Raw genomic sequence first — 13048 nt, forward strand, 5'->3', positions numbered from 1 at the left:
TGGAGGGAGTGAAAATTAAGTCGAAGGTGGCTGGAGCTAGGGGTGCAGTGGTGGTTCGTCAGTGGGGTGTTCCCAGTTCGACAGAGACGGTGGCTTTGTGGTGTTGATCGATGGCTGGTAGTGTTTTTCCAATGTAATTTCACTGGAAATTGAAACGCGAGGAGTTCAATTTATTTGGTGTTGTTGTTGGGTGTTATGGGTTAATGATTTTTTTTTGAAATTGGTAGTAATGAGTGTTACTCCATTGTGTGTGTATATCGATATAGGGATGGAAAAATGCATTTGTTAGAAAGGCTTCTCTTGGATTTTAATTAGGACCGGGTCGGGTAGTTGGTTTATTTGGTCGGGTAGTGGGTTTGGGTTAATTATTTGGGATAAAAAAATTAAAATGAAAAAGGAATAAATATACTCCCAATCTATGATCAATAGTATGTCTATACCCTTCGTCATACTTTGGGTACACGTATGCCCCTACCAGTAGTATGAAGGTCATATACGTACCATTTCATTAATGTTAGAGGCATATGTGTATCCAAAGTATGACGAAGGGTATATACGTACCATTTACCATAATTCGGGGTATATTTGTCCCTTTTCCGTTCACATTTTGCAATATCTGAAGTTTGCTCTAGGGAAAGGTCTACTTTTCTCCCGACATGATCACCTCCAAATAGAATTTATAGATGCGAATTAGGCCGAATCTCTAGATGAAAAAAATCTACATCAAGTTACTGTACACTCGAGGAAACCTGGTCACTCGGATTAGCAAGAAGCAAACTCTAGTTGCTATATCAAGTGCACAGACAGAATATAGTGCTATGACCTAGCTTGTTTATAAACTTTTATGGTTACAAAAGTTACTAGAGGAATTGAAATTGTCTCGAAAAGAGAAACTTTCCTTGTAGTATCGCAACTGACAACAAGGCTGCAGTTACTATAGCTTATAATCCAGACCATGTCGAACAAAGCATGTTGAAATTGATTGACACTTCATCAAAGCAAAATTTACGAGTGGTGTCTTGAGTTTGTTCCGTGTGTTATCAGAAAAGCAGCTAGCTGATGTGTTTACCAAAGGCCTCTGCAAATGGACCTTCCATACACTGGTTTGCAAGTTGGGCATGTGTGACATCTTTGCACCAAGTTGAGGGGAGTGTTGAGTGACTGACTGATCAGCGATTTCCTGACTTAGTTATAGGAATAGACTGATATTGTAATTAAATGTTATGAATTGTGTAATACCAACTTTCCTTATTTGGTCCGAGGACTCATTGTATAAATACCCATTCTCATGGGATGTAAAGTCATCAAGTAGTACAAAGAAGTTCTCTCTTCTTCTTGAAATCTTCAATACAAAAAAAAACAGGAAAAAAATCAATAATATATGTGGGGAATATAGCCAAGCTGGAAAATCCATTGTTCATTCCGGAAGTAACTAGATAACTTAATTCATGAGAAGAGAATGGATTCTTTTTGCGGAATAGATAGTGTAAATTATAAACCCGTTAACTAATTAGAACCACTAGCATGTTTGTCTTAACCTCAATCCAGAAACTAGTCGGGGCTATATGAATCCTTAATTTCTATTCCACACCATTCTGAGCCCATCTCATTCTAATGGCGGTAAATAATTTGCTTATGAAGTTATTTAGGGTTCTCTGAAACTACACTTAATCTAATGTACTGCTCAATTAACAACATACTCAGTGTAATCTAGGGAGGGTAGAATGTATGCAGACCTTGCACCTACCTCCTTTAAGGTAGAGAGGTTGTTTACGAAAGACCATTGACTCTTGTAACACATATCAACGCTATTTAAAAAAGATATAGCTCCAAAATCTCAAGCTTATTGAATATTTACGTGATTGTTAGTCATAGTTTCAATGTGTATCTATGTACTAGTTCAACAACAAAGTTAAAGGAGATCAGTTCAATAATAAGGATTAGAAAATCACAATTGTTGCAGATATAAGAGATTGGTAACGTCCAAGCTACACCTCTACTTTGAAAATGATACGGCCGCTGCCAGTTACCCAACAGAGGTTGGGGTCGAATCCCTAGAGAATACGTGGAATCATGGCTCTCAGTTGTTGTAGTCAGCGGGCGGAACTGGAAAAGTAAATGGGGGATTTTGAGTAGCTATGTCGAACAAGTGGTAAATATCAACTTCGGTTGTAATCAGTCGTAGGTGAACACTAGGATTGTGTTCCTCCTAGCTTCTCAACTCCGTAGGCTTATCGTGCTTTGTTGATCCAACCCGATACCTTGCATGCAGAATCGATAAGTTATATACCTTCTACAATCTTTTGGCCGAGCTGGAGAATGGCCGAGTATTTGGAATGCAAGTTTAATGACGTGATGCTGGAGAATGAGGTGGTAGTGAAGTTGGAACCACAAGTGGTATGTAAGAGGGATAGTTTCAAGTATCTCGGGTCCGTGATTCAGGGTAACGGTAAGATTGACGAGGATGTCTCGCACCGTATTGGGGCGGGATGGATGAAGTGAAAGCTCGCTTCGGGGGTGTTGTGTGATAAGAAGGTGCCGCCCAAGCTTAAAGGCAAATTCTACAGGGTGGCAGTCCGTTCGGCCATGTTGTATGGAGCGGAGTGTTGGCTAGTTAAGAACTCCCAGATTCAAAAAATGAAGGTGGCGGAAATGCGGATGTTGCGTTGGATGTGTGGGCTGACTAGGGGGGATAGAGTTCGGAATGAGACTATCAGGGAGAAGGTTGGTGTGATTCCAGTGGAGAATAAGATGCAGGAAGTCCGATTGAGATGGTTCGGACACGTGATGAGGAGGGGCATGGATGCCCCGGTTCGTAGGTGTGAGAGACTAGCTTTGGATGGTTTTAGGCGGGGTAGGGGTAGGCCGAAGAAGTACTGGGGAGAGGTGATTAGGCGGGACATGGAGCAGTTACAGCTCACTGAGGACATAACCCTAGATAGGAAGATCTGAAGGACGCGAATTAGGGCAGAAGGCTAGGGTCAGTTTGGGTCGCTAGGGTAGAAAATTACTTGGTGGGGGTATTATTCTTGTTATGATACCTTGTTTCATGCTTTATTACCAATATGTTTACTTTTCTCTGTTTACTATTACTTGTGGGTGTCGTATTTATGTTATGCCATCTTGTTCCATGTTTACTATGAATTTGTTTAGTATTTCATGTCTCGAGCCGGGGGTCTATCGGAAACAACCTTTCTACTTCTTTAGAGGTAGAGGTATGGACTGCGTACATCTTACCCCCCCCCAAACCTCACTATGTGGGAATACACTGGGTTTATTGTTGTTGTTGTTGTAATCTTTTGGCTGAGCAAAAGGATATCACCCTTTACCTTTTGAGTCTCAGAATGTTGTCTTACTAACCCTTATCTTGATTCCAGTTAACTATTACCTTTTGAGTCTCTAGTTATTAGATGAGATCTAACCATCTTACTTAGATAATACCTAGTAGCATGGATCGACAGTTAAACTCCAAATTACTGTTGTCATTATCTTTTCCTAATCACTTCTCTTTTGGAGTAAGTAGCAATAATCTAGGCGAGATCCTAACATTTGCAACCACTAAGATAACTATTAAAGTGAAGATAATACAATGTATGCATAGGTATTGATTCAGAATAACAATAGCACTTTCCCTACTTTGTCAATCCGCCAGGGTTTCAACAACCCTAACTAAGGGTTTTTAGCTGCTCATGCTTGTGAAGTAATCAACAACGTTCATGATTGAAAGTATAAGATGACAATAATCACAAGTAAAAACCCAAAACCGTAATTGAATTAATTAACCAAAATCAATATAAGAGAATTCCAAGATCAAAATCGAATCTCAGAATCAAAATATGTTTGGGAGTATCAAGAGTGCGTAACTTCTACTAAAAAACACCTAAGGGGTATTTATAGTACATGAGGACCCTAAAATCAAAGCCCGAACGAAATAGGAGAAAAAAGGGTCGGCAGGCCGGACGCATGTAGTGACCACATGTGCCCGGACCAAAATTTTCTGCAGGTTTAGCTCTCGGGATTTTGGACTTCTGACACATGCTTTGCCCACATGTGGTCCACATGTGTTATATGCAGTCCGCATGTTGACTTAGCATGTGCCGGAAGTTATTTTTTCAGCTCTTCTTCAATTTCCGCACAAATTTTGACCACGAACAATCCAGAAAGTGTCCAGAACATCCGTAATTGCTCCCATAAGTAGGCAAAATCACCTTTTTTTACGAACTTAGCAGCCAAAACATGATTTCCTGCAAAACATACCCAAAACGCATCATATCTAACAAAACAACCTCAAACACTTGCATATTTTCATATTTTTAAGTGTCGAAAGTGCTATATTTCTATAGAACATCAGAGATCAAGGTAAAAAATAAGCTCATCTACAACTGCTTGATGCCATGCAAGGAACTTCTATTTCTACTGGAATTTTTCAAGTATCTAGATAGTCTAAAGGATAGCTGAGAGTGGGATATGATGGTGATGATACTCTAGTTTATATAATTATGTTCAATCTCATTATGTTTTAACTTATGGAAGGGGTTGTTCACTTGATCATTCCCAGGTTAATAATGGTCATTGCTCTACTGTTTCTAGTTTAAAATAGTTGAGTTTTTCTGTATATCATTTCTTTGTCTATTAATTTAATACTTCTCCTAGGAATAATGTTCAGATCAGTTGTCCTTCGCATCATTATAAGTCCAGATTTACATGTCCTTCAATTTTAATACAAAATGGTGATTATTGAAAGGATTGAGACAGGTAAATAATGAAAGTGGAAGAAAAGAAAGAGCTTAGTTATATTCTGTTATCTAAAGGGAAAAACCCTAAAGTAAGTTGGATTGGAAAGTCCTTTATCCATTACCCTTTTCTAGTTTGAATGGATTATATTACAATGCTTTATTATGCACTGGACTTGCTCAGAACGACACATTTTATAGAGCATTTACAGATGATATCACAAATTGAAGTATTTCTTACAGCTCAACTGCAACTTTGGAATCAGGTAAGATCCTTGGCACTTGATGTTAAAGTGTGGGAGCCTTCCGTCATAATCCTATTCCAAACGCTTGGTAATGTGTTCGTGAATTCTGTTTGGGAGGGTTTGTTGCATCCAAGAAGAACTTTTCAGGCAGATGAAATACCAATGCGGTAAATTCGTAAATTGATTATGATTTGATTTTTTTTTTTTTAATTGTTGTTCTTTATTGAAAAGCGTCAACTGATTGGTCTAGGTTTTTGGAGTCCCATAAACACAAGCAGTTTTTTTGCAAACCGAGTGATGATGATCATATTTCAGTGAAGGAGAAGTTCATCCATGCAAAGGTACCACTACAAAAGTTAACATGTTCTCTAGGCAGTTTCTCTGTCTTTTATGAATAGCTTCACATCTTATATAATATTTCCTTTGTTCCAGTTTATGTGGCAATATTCTTTTGTAGTCCATTCCTTAAAGATTGACAGCTTTCTTGATTTGGAAATATTTAACCTAAACTTCTCCTTTTATCTCTAATGAGAAGTTTTTATAGCCGCAAATGATGTGGAATGCTTACAAGTTCCAAAGTCTTATACTCAATTAGCCACAAAAATATTACGGTTCTTACCACAAGTTTAAGAAGTTTTCATATCTTGCTTGAACTCGGTGTTATTCAAAATTTGCCTCATATAAATTAAAACGGAGGAGTAGTTGTTTTCCTCTATAGTCAATATTTTTAGCTTATCCCTCCACTTCGGTCATTTGATTTGCCCTTAATATCACCAGATTGGTGGATATTGCACATTATGCCCCCCCTGTTTACTCACTAATATGTAGGTATTTTATCATACTTATTATCTCCCACTTCTACATCCTACCATAACTCATGAGACTTTTCTTGAATTTCAAGAAATGTCACAAAGCCAACGCAAAAGAAAATTAACTAGGAACGTACCTTCAATTATTATTGTTCAAGTGTTTTGGAAAATCGTGTTCAAGGGAGGATCTACGTTGTTCAAGGGGGTTCATATGAACTTGCTTTATCGGAAAATTATATTACATGAATATATAAATATCTTCTAAAACAGAACATAATTGCTAAAACAGAACAGAATTACTACAATTTGTTGAATTTACCCAACATAAAGTGACTCATTGGTTCAATGGTAATGCGGGTTCAAATCCCAACGGACGTCCCTGGTTCGAATCTCTCCGCCACCCTTACTTTTTGCTTAAAATTTTGTCCTAATTTACTCCCTCCGTTCCGATTTGTTTCACATTTGGACTTAGGATACCTATTTAAAATAATGATTGATGTGGTGATTTTACCATATTACCCCTACTAATTGATTTTAAATAATAGGTATTGAAAATGATTTGAAGAATAAGTAATCAAAGTTAAAGGTAAAACATAGAATTTTTCTTTATCTTTTCTTAATTTGTCAAAAATGACAAGAAAAAATGAAAATTAAATTAGAAAAATAGTGACAAGTAAATCTGAACGGAGATGGTATATACTGTAGTAATTTGTTTAATTTTAAGTAAAATATAAGGATATGATTTATATTTTTTAGTTTAATTTAATTTGATCTATATTGAAATTCCTTATTTGTTGCATATTATATTTCTTTATTTGCCTAATAAGCTCTCTTTATTTGTTTATTTGTTTTAGTTAGCTTATTCACTACATTTCTGGTTTGATTCTTTTTTAAGCAATGATTTCTGTTAGTTATATTTAAACATTTAAAGGAATTTATATTTTGTTATAAGTTTTAGAGTTTAATATATTTTAAAATCAGTCAGGATTAATGTGAACCAATCTTTAAAATTGTAAAGCAAAATATGAGAAATTAAGTAGATAAATTATTTTTAAAAGAAATGTAAATAGATTTGTAATTATTTTATAAAAAAAGATTACTTAATTTTAAAAAATAAAGAGTGGCGAATTAAAAATGATGATTGTTTTTAAGGTAGCAAATGAAAAAGTAAAGTAATGAGCAAATTTTGCTTTTGCTATTCCACGGTCGATTTATCGTAGGCTCTCATCGTGTCTATCTGAACCTGCTTATATAAAATTCTAGGTCAGTCACTGATCGTGTTCGTGTTGTCAAGAACTTTAATAAGAAAGTGTAAAGAAGAAACTCTAAGAATCTTTTAGCTTATGCCTATCAAAGTGTATGTCAAATTAAGTAGTCATATGAGTATTTATAGGTAGGTTAGGTACTCTTAAGAAAAAACTTTAATGCTAGAAATTTCTCATAGTAATTTCTTTCCATCAAAGAAATTACCATATATGCAGAATTTGGAAGAAAATTAATTGGCGGATTTATTACTTTACGTGGGAGACAAGGTAAATATTTTAGATAATACATAAATGTGCCCTCTAACTTGATTTCAACTTTCATCTATGCCCTTATACTTGGGTTTGCACAAAGAGGCTCTTGAACTTGTATAAAGTTAAACAAGTAGAAACATGTGTCCAATGTGGAGTTCTACATGGCTAATTCATATCGTACATGACATCCTACGTGTATTATGCCACATAGGACGTGTGCATCCAAAGTTGAAGGTCAGGGCTGAGGCCAAGTTAAAAAGCATATTTTTGGATTATGCCAATATTTTATTACTAAATATGTGGGTCACATTAATGTCTCTAAAAGAAACGTAATATTCTTACATTCTCCCACTTGGCCCACATATAAAAAATTTAGACAATCTCTTATGAGCGAAAATAAACAATCCATAAACGCATATTCACTCAACTTGATAGATATGTAACAATCACTTTATTAAGAATATGTTGATACAAAAATCATGGCGGTCATGTAGTACAATGTAAAATATGTTCTAAACAAAGTATCCAACAACTTTATGAATGAGTTTGATGTAAGTCATTTAGAGTTCAACTTTATTTGATTCAATGATCACAACATAATACTTAAAAATTAAAATTGTGCATTGTTATGTATGGAGAAAAATGATAATGTCTAGACAAAGCGTTAGAGAACAAAACAAGAGTACAATGAGTTACTAAGCCTCATACATGGTACATGATCCTTAAAAATATTAGTTGGTACACTTTTAGTGATAGGATCAACAGTCATCATAATAATACTAATATGTTCAAAACTCACATCTTGCTTTTTGACATAGTCTCTAACCAACAAATACTTTATGTCGATGTGCTTACTTCAGGTCCCACTCCTTATTATTCTTTGAAAAGAAGATTCCAATTGAATTATCACAAAACATTTTTAATGGCCTTGTAACGTAATCGACAACTTTAAGGCTTGAATAAATTTCTTTGAACCATAATGTTTGTGATGTAGCTTCATAGCATGCTATAAATTCAGCTTCCATTGTGGATGTTGCAACAATGATTAACACTTTTCTAAGACACAACATCTCCAGTAAGAAGGAAAATGTATCCAAAAGTAAATTTACCACTATTTCTGTATCCACCCAAATGAGAGTATGAATACTCAATGACTTCCAATGAGTCAGAATATTTATAACTAAGCTTAAGATCCTTGGTTCCTTTCAAATATCTCAAAATCCTTTTACCAGCTTTTCAATAATCAAGATCAAGTTTACTTTGATATCTACCAAACATTCGTACTATAAACGCAATATCAAGTCTAGTGCAGACTTGTGCATGCATAAGACTTCCAATAAGTGAAGTATATGAAATGCCTTTTATTTGCTCCTGTTCTAATGCATTATGTGGACGTCGATTCAATGAGAATGTCGCATTTAATGATAGGGGCTGCTATCAGTGAACACTTTTCATTCCTTATCTTTCCAGAATTCTTTCAATGTAGGCCTTTTGAGATAGTCCAAGCAATCATTGAGATCTATCTCTATGAATCTTTATGCCAATGACAGGGGAGGCTTTAACCATATCCTTCATTCAAAATTCTGGATAAAAAACTGTTTCGTCTCATGCATCAACCCAATCACTACTAGCAAGTAAAATAACACCATCCACATATAGGAGTAGGAAAATATATGTTTTCCAACTTATCTTAGAGTATATACATTGACCAATGATGTTCTTCATGAATCCAAATAAAGAAACAACATTATGAAATTTAATATACCATTAGCAGAAAGCTCATTTAGTCCATAAATGCCTCCTTATCTGATAAAAAAGGTGACATTCATCTTTATCACAAAATCCTTTAGGCTGACGTATGTATACCTCCTCTTCAAGATCTTCATTCAAGAAAGTCGTTTATATATCCATTTGATGTAGCCTTAAATCAAAGTGAGCTACTAATGCCATGATTATTCTTGATGGATCCTTATTTGATACAAGAGAGAGGGTTTCATGTCAAAACCTTCTTTTTGAGTGAAATCCTTGACCACAAGTCTAACTTTATATCATTTAACATTATCGGACGAGCCTCTTTTGATTTTATAGATCCATTTGGATCCTATAGTAAAGGCTCCTTTTGATAATTCAAGGAGATTTCAGACTGTTTTTGGCCATAGATTCCAATTCTTCTTTCATGGCATCATACGAATTCTCCATTCATGGCTTGTAAAAAAGAACATAGATCATGTTTTAGTCCAATAGCATGATCATACTTTGCGAGATATACAATATCATCACTAGAAATTTCTAGTTTACAAACTCTTGAGGATTTCCTTACTTCCACTTATTCAGATGCTCCTTCAACAATGGGTTCAAATTAAGAGGTTGTGCTTCATGTGGCTCATCAAGTGGTGGTGGCTCTTGAACTTGTTGCTCTTCAGATAATTCGTGAGAATTATCTAATTTTCATTAAAGTTCCCAATGTATAAGGTACCCTAAGTGGCTTCTTACCTCTTCTGGTTCCACCACTTGAGTTGAACCACTCCTACTTAGTTCATGTTTCTCAAGAAACTTAACATTTTTAGCCTCATCGATTTTAGGAGAATGAGAAGGACAATAAACCTAAAATTTTTTGAGTTAAAAGCATAGCCTATTAAACTCTCACTTCAGTTTGACATTCCCAAACATATAAATAGCTTAAACTAGGTTTTCATCATTTTCATAATTCAAAAGGCGTCTTAGGGACAACCTTGAATGGAACCCTATTTAAAATACACAAATAGTTTTGGAGGCTTTACTCTATAGGGATAAAGACAAACTTGATTAGCTAATCATGCTTCTTACGATGTCCATTAATATCCAATTCCTTCTTTCTGCCACGCCATTTTGTTGTGCTGTTACTGACATGGTATGTTGAGTAATTATAATTTCATTTTCAAGGAATTCTGCAATGGACCTTTAACGTGTCCTTTATGTGTATACCCACCATGATATTCTCCACCCCAATCAGACCTTACAATTTTAATCCAAGCTTCAATTTGTTTTTCTGCTTCTGTTTTGAAAACTTTAAGAGCATCAAGTGCTTTTGAGTATTAAGCAAAAATTAAGATACATGTATCTTGAATAGTTATCAATAAATGAGATAAAATATTTCTCATCATTAAAGGTTAGGAAAGTGTCTATAAATTTATGTAATGTATGATATCAACCAATTGAGAACTTCTTTTAGCACCTTTAGTGAATTTTTGGTCTGCTTATCCTTTATATAGTCCATAGAAATACTAATATTAGAAAAATCAAGAGTTTCCAAAACTCCATCATTAACTAACCTTTTGATTCTATCAATAGAGATATGTATGAATTTCTTGTGCCAAAGATTTGATGAATTTTCATTGATAATACATCACTTAGAGTCAATTTCTTTATCACGTAAAGTTAAAACATTACATTCAGTTGTGGGGGCTAGCTCAAATTTGAATAATTCTTCTTATAAATTTTCAAAACCAATAACTTATTGCCTTTCAAAAATTTTGCCGAAGAATAAGAAAAATTGAAATCATAACCATCTATTGATAGTCTTGAAAGAGAAATTAAATTCCTAGAATACGATGGAACATAAAATGTATTTTATAAATCCAATTGAAAATCATAGCTTAAAATGAGCTTATAATTTTCCCACACATTCCACACATGATGTTGTTTTGTTGTCAGAATGAACATTTTGTTCACTTTCCATCGACTTCCTACAAAGTTAAAAGCCCTCCATAGTTTTGACAGTATGAGTTGCCGAACCAAAATCGATCCACCATATATTATCAGAAACTTCAGTAAAATAAGATTCATAACATAAAATGGTAAAATTACCTTTCTTCTCAAGCCATTTCTTGTATTTCAGACAATCTTTCTTTAGTGTCTCTTTTTTTGACCGAAACCAAAAGAATCTTTATCAAGATCGACTTTCTTCTTTGTAGGAACACTTTTCCCCTTCTTTGCATTTCTCTTATCATGAGTCACCAAATTAACACTTTCAAGTATCTCATATTTCAACCTCTTTTCTGCTACAACACACATGGTCAAGAGTTCATTAATTGACCACTTATCTTTATGTATGTTTTAAGATATCTTAAACAGATCATATCAACTCAGGCGACTTGGATTTAGCTGCAACGTCTCTCATCTCCATAATGTGCTCGCACATTATACAACTTCTATCAAATGTTATACTTGAGAGCCTCTTCATAATGGTGCTGGCCAACGCCTTGTCAGAGCTTACAAATTATTCATCGATTGCCTTCATGTAAGCTTTGAACTTCTCAATATTAGAGATTGAACCCTTAATGATTTGACTTAGATGAACTTTTTTTGAGCATTAAGCTCAAGCGATGAGATCGTTCCCATTTCTCATAAAAGGTCTTACAATCTGACATACTTGATCCCGTAGGTTTAGGTTGTACTGCAACACGGAGTGTCAGACCAAATCTGAGCAGCCTAAAGTGAGAAGACCTTCTCCTTCCATTTAGTAAAGTTGTCATCAAACAATATCAGGGCATTTTCGTGAGATATAACAGGAGAAAAAGCTGTGTGAACTATAAAAACATGGATACACATATATAACCTATGAAATATATAGCCATCAAAGTTAATACATAAATACCGATTCTAAGTAAATTTCAAACCTTCATGTGGACAGAGGTTGTGAATTATGCACAAATCTTAATTTTATTAATCCAACCAAACTAGTTACTCCTTGTGAGATTAGTATAAGATAATCAGATTTTATAATGTCATTATTATATCATAATCACTTAACTTTATTTAATTAAAGAATTTAATCTTCCTTATATCATATACTCAGGATGTTGGCTAACCCAAGCATAGCAAAAAGAACTCAAAAGTGACATCTCACAGTATTTATCTTTAATAATTAACTTACACGTAAATTATATAGATGGAACCTACATCAAACACAATCTAATACACAAAACATCTTGCTTTATAACCACACAAGAAGAAAATAGGCAGAGCTACATATTCCTCATTCATAATTTATTTTTTAAATTTTATAAGAACCTCAAACAGTGATAGAACTCCACATGCTTGTTGATATGATCAAAATACAAGCAATAGTAGTTACAATGAACTAGATGATTAAATATTATATTTTATCTCTACGAAATCACAAAATGACAAGTAACTTGAAGTTATCAAGTGCTTCTAACAAGTTATTTTTTACTCTTTAAATAATTATGTTTGTCATCACATGATTACTGTACAATGTATAAGGAACAAGACAACCAGAAAAATAAATTAAGTTAAAACAAAACAATATCTTCTGACAACACTGAGTAATCATTATTAAATGGATATTGATTTCACATAAATCTATAACACTAGTTTTAGTTCATAGCAAAACCAACTTTGTATAACGGATCCATCAATCACACAATGGGATAATTCACAATCCAAGTAAACATCAAACAACACAGTTAAAGGATTGCTTTGATGCCACATGTTGAATTTCAACACATATCACAATGTTAACGCAGTCGAAAATTAAATAGAAATATACCTTCAACTATTATTCTTCAAATATTGTGGAAAATCGTGTTCGCCTTGTCAAAAACTTTACCAAGAAAGAAAAATCTTAAGAATCTTTTAATCTATGCCTATCAAAGTGTATGTCAATGTATTTATAGGAAGGCTAGAGAATAGTCTTAGCAAAAACTTTAATCCTAGGAATTTCTCATAATAATTTCTTCTCA

The 13048-nt window shown here is 34.3% G+C and overlaps 1 pseudogene; it reads left to right on the forward strand.

Annotated features, from left to right (window-relative positions):
• LOC107851873 overlaps positions 1-13048 on the forward strand; it is a 77114-nt pseudogene that overhangs the window by 47270 nt on the left and 16796 nt on the right.

The sequence above is a fragment of the Capsicum annuum genome, chromosome 12 (genome assembly GCF_002878395.1).
Source record: "Capsicum annuum cultivar UCD-10X-F1 chromosome 12, UCD10Xv1.1, whole genome shotgun sequence".
Taxonomy (NCBI): Eukaryota; Viridiplantae; Streptophyta; class Magnoliopsida; order Solanales; family Solanaceae; genus Capsicum; species Capsicum annuum.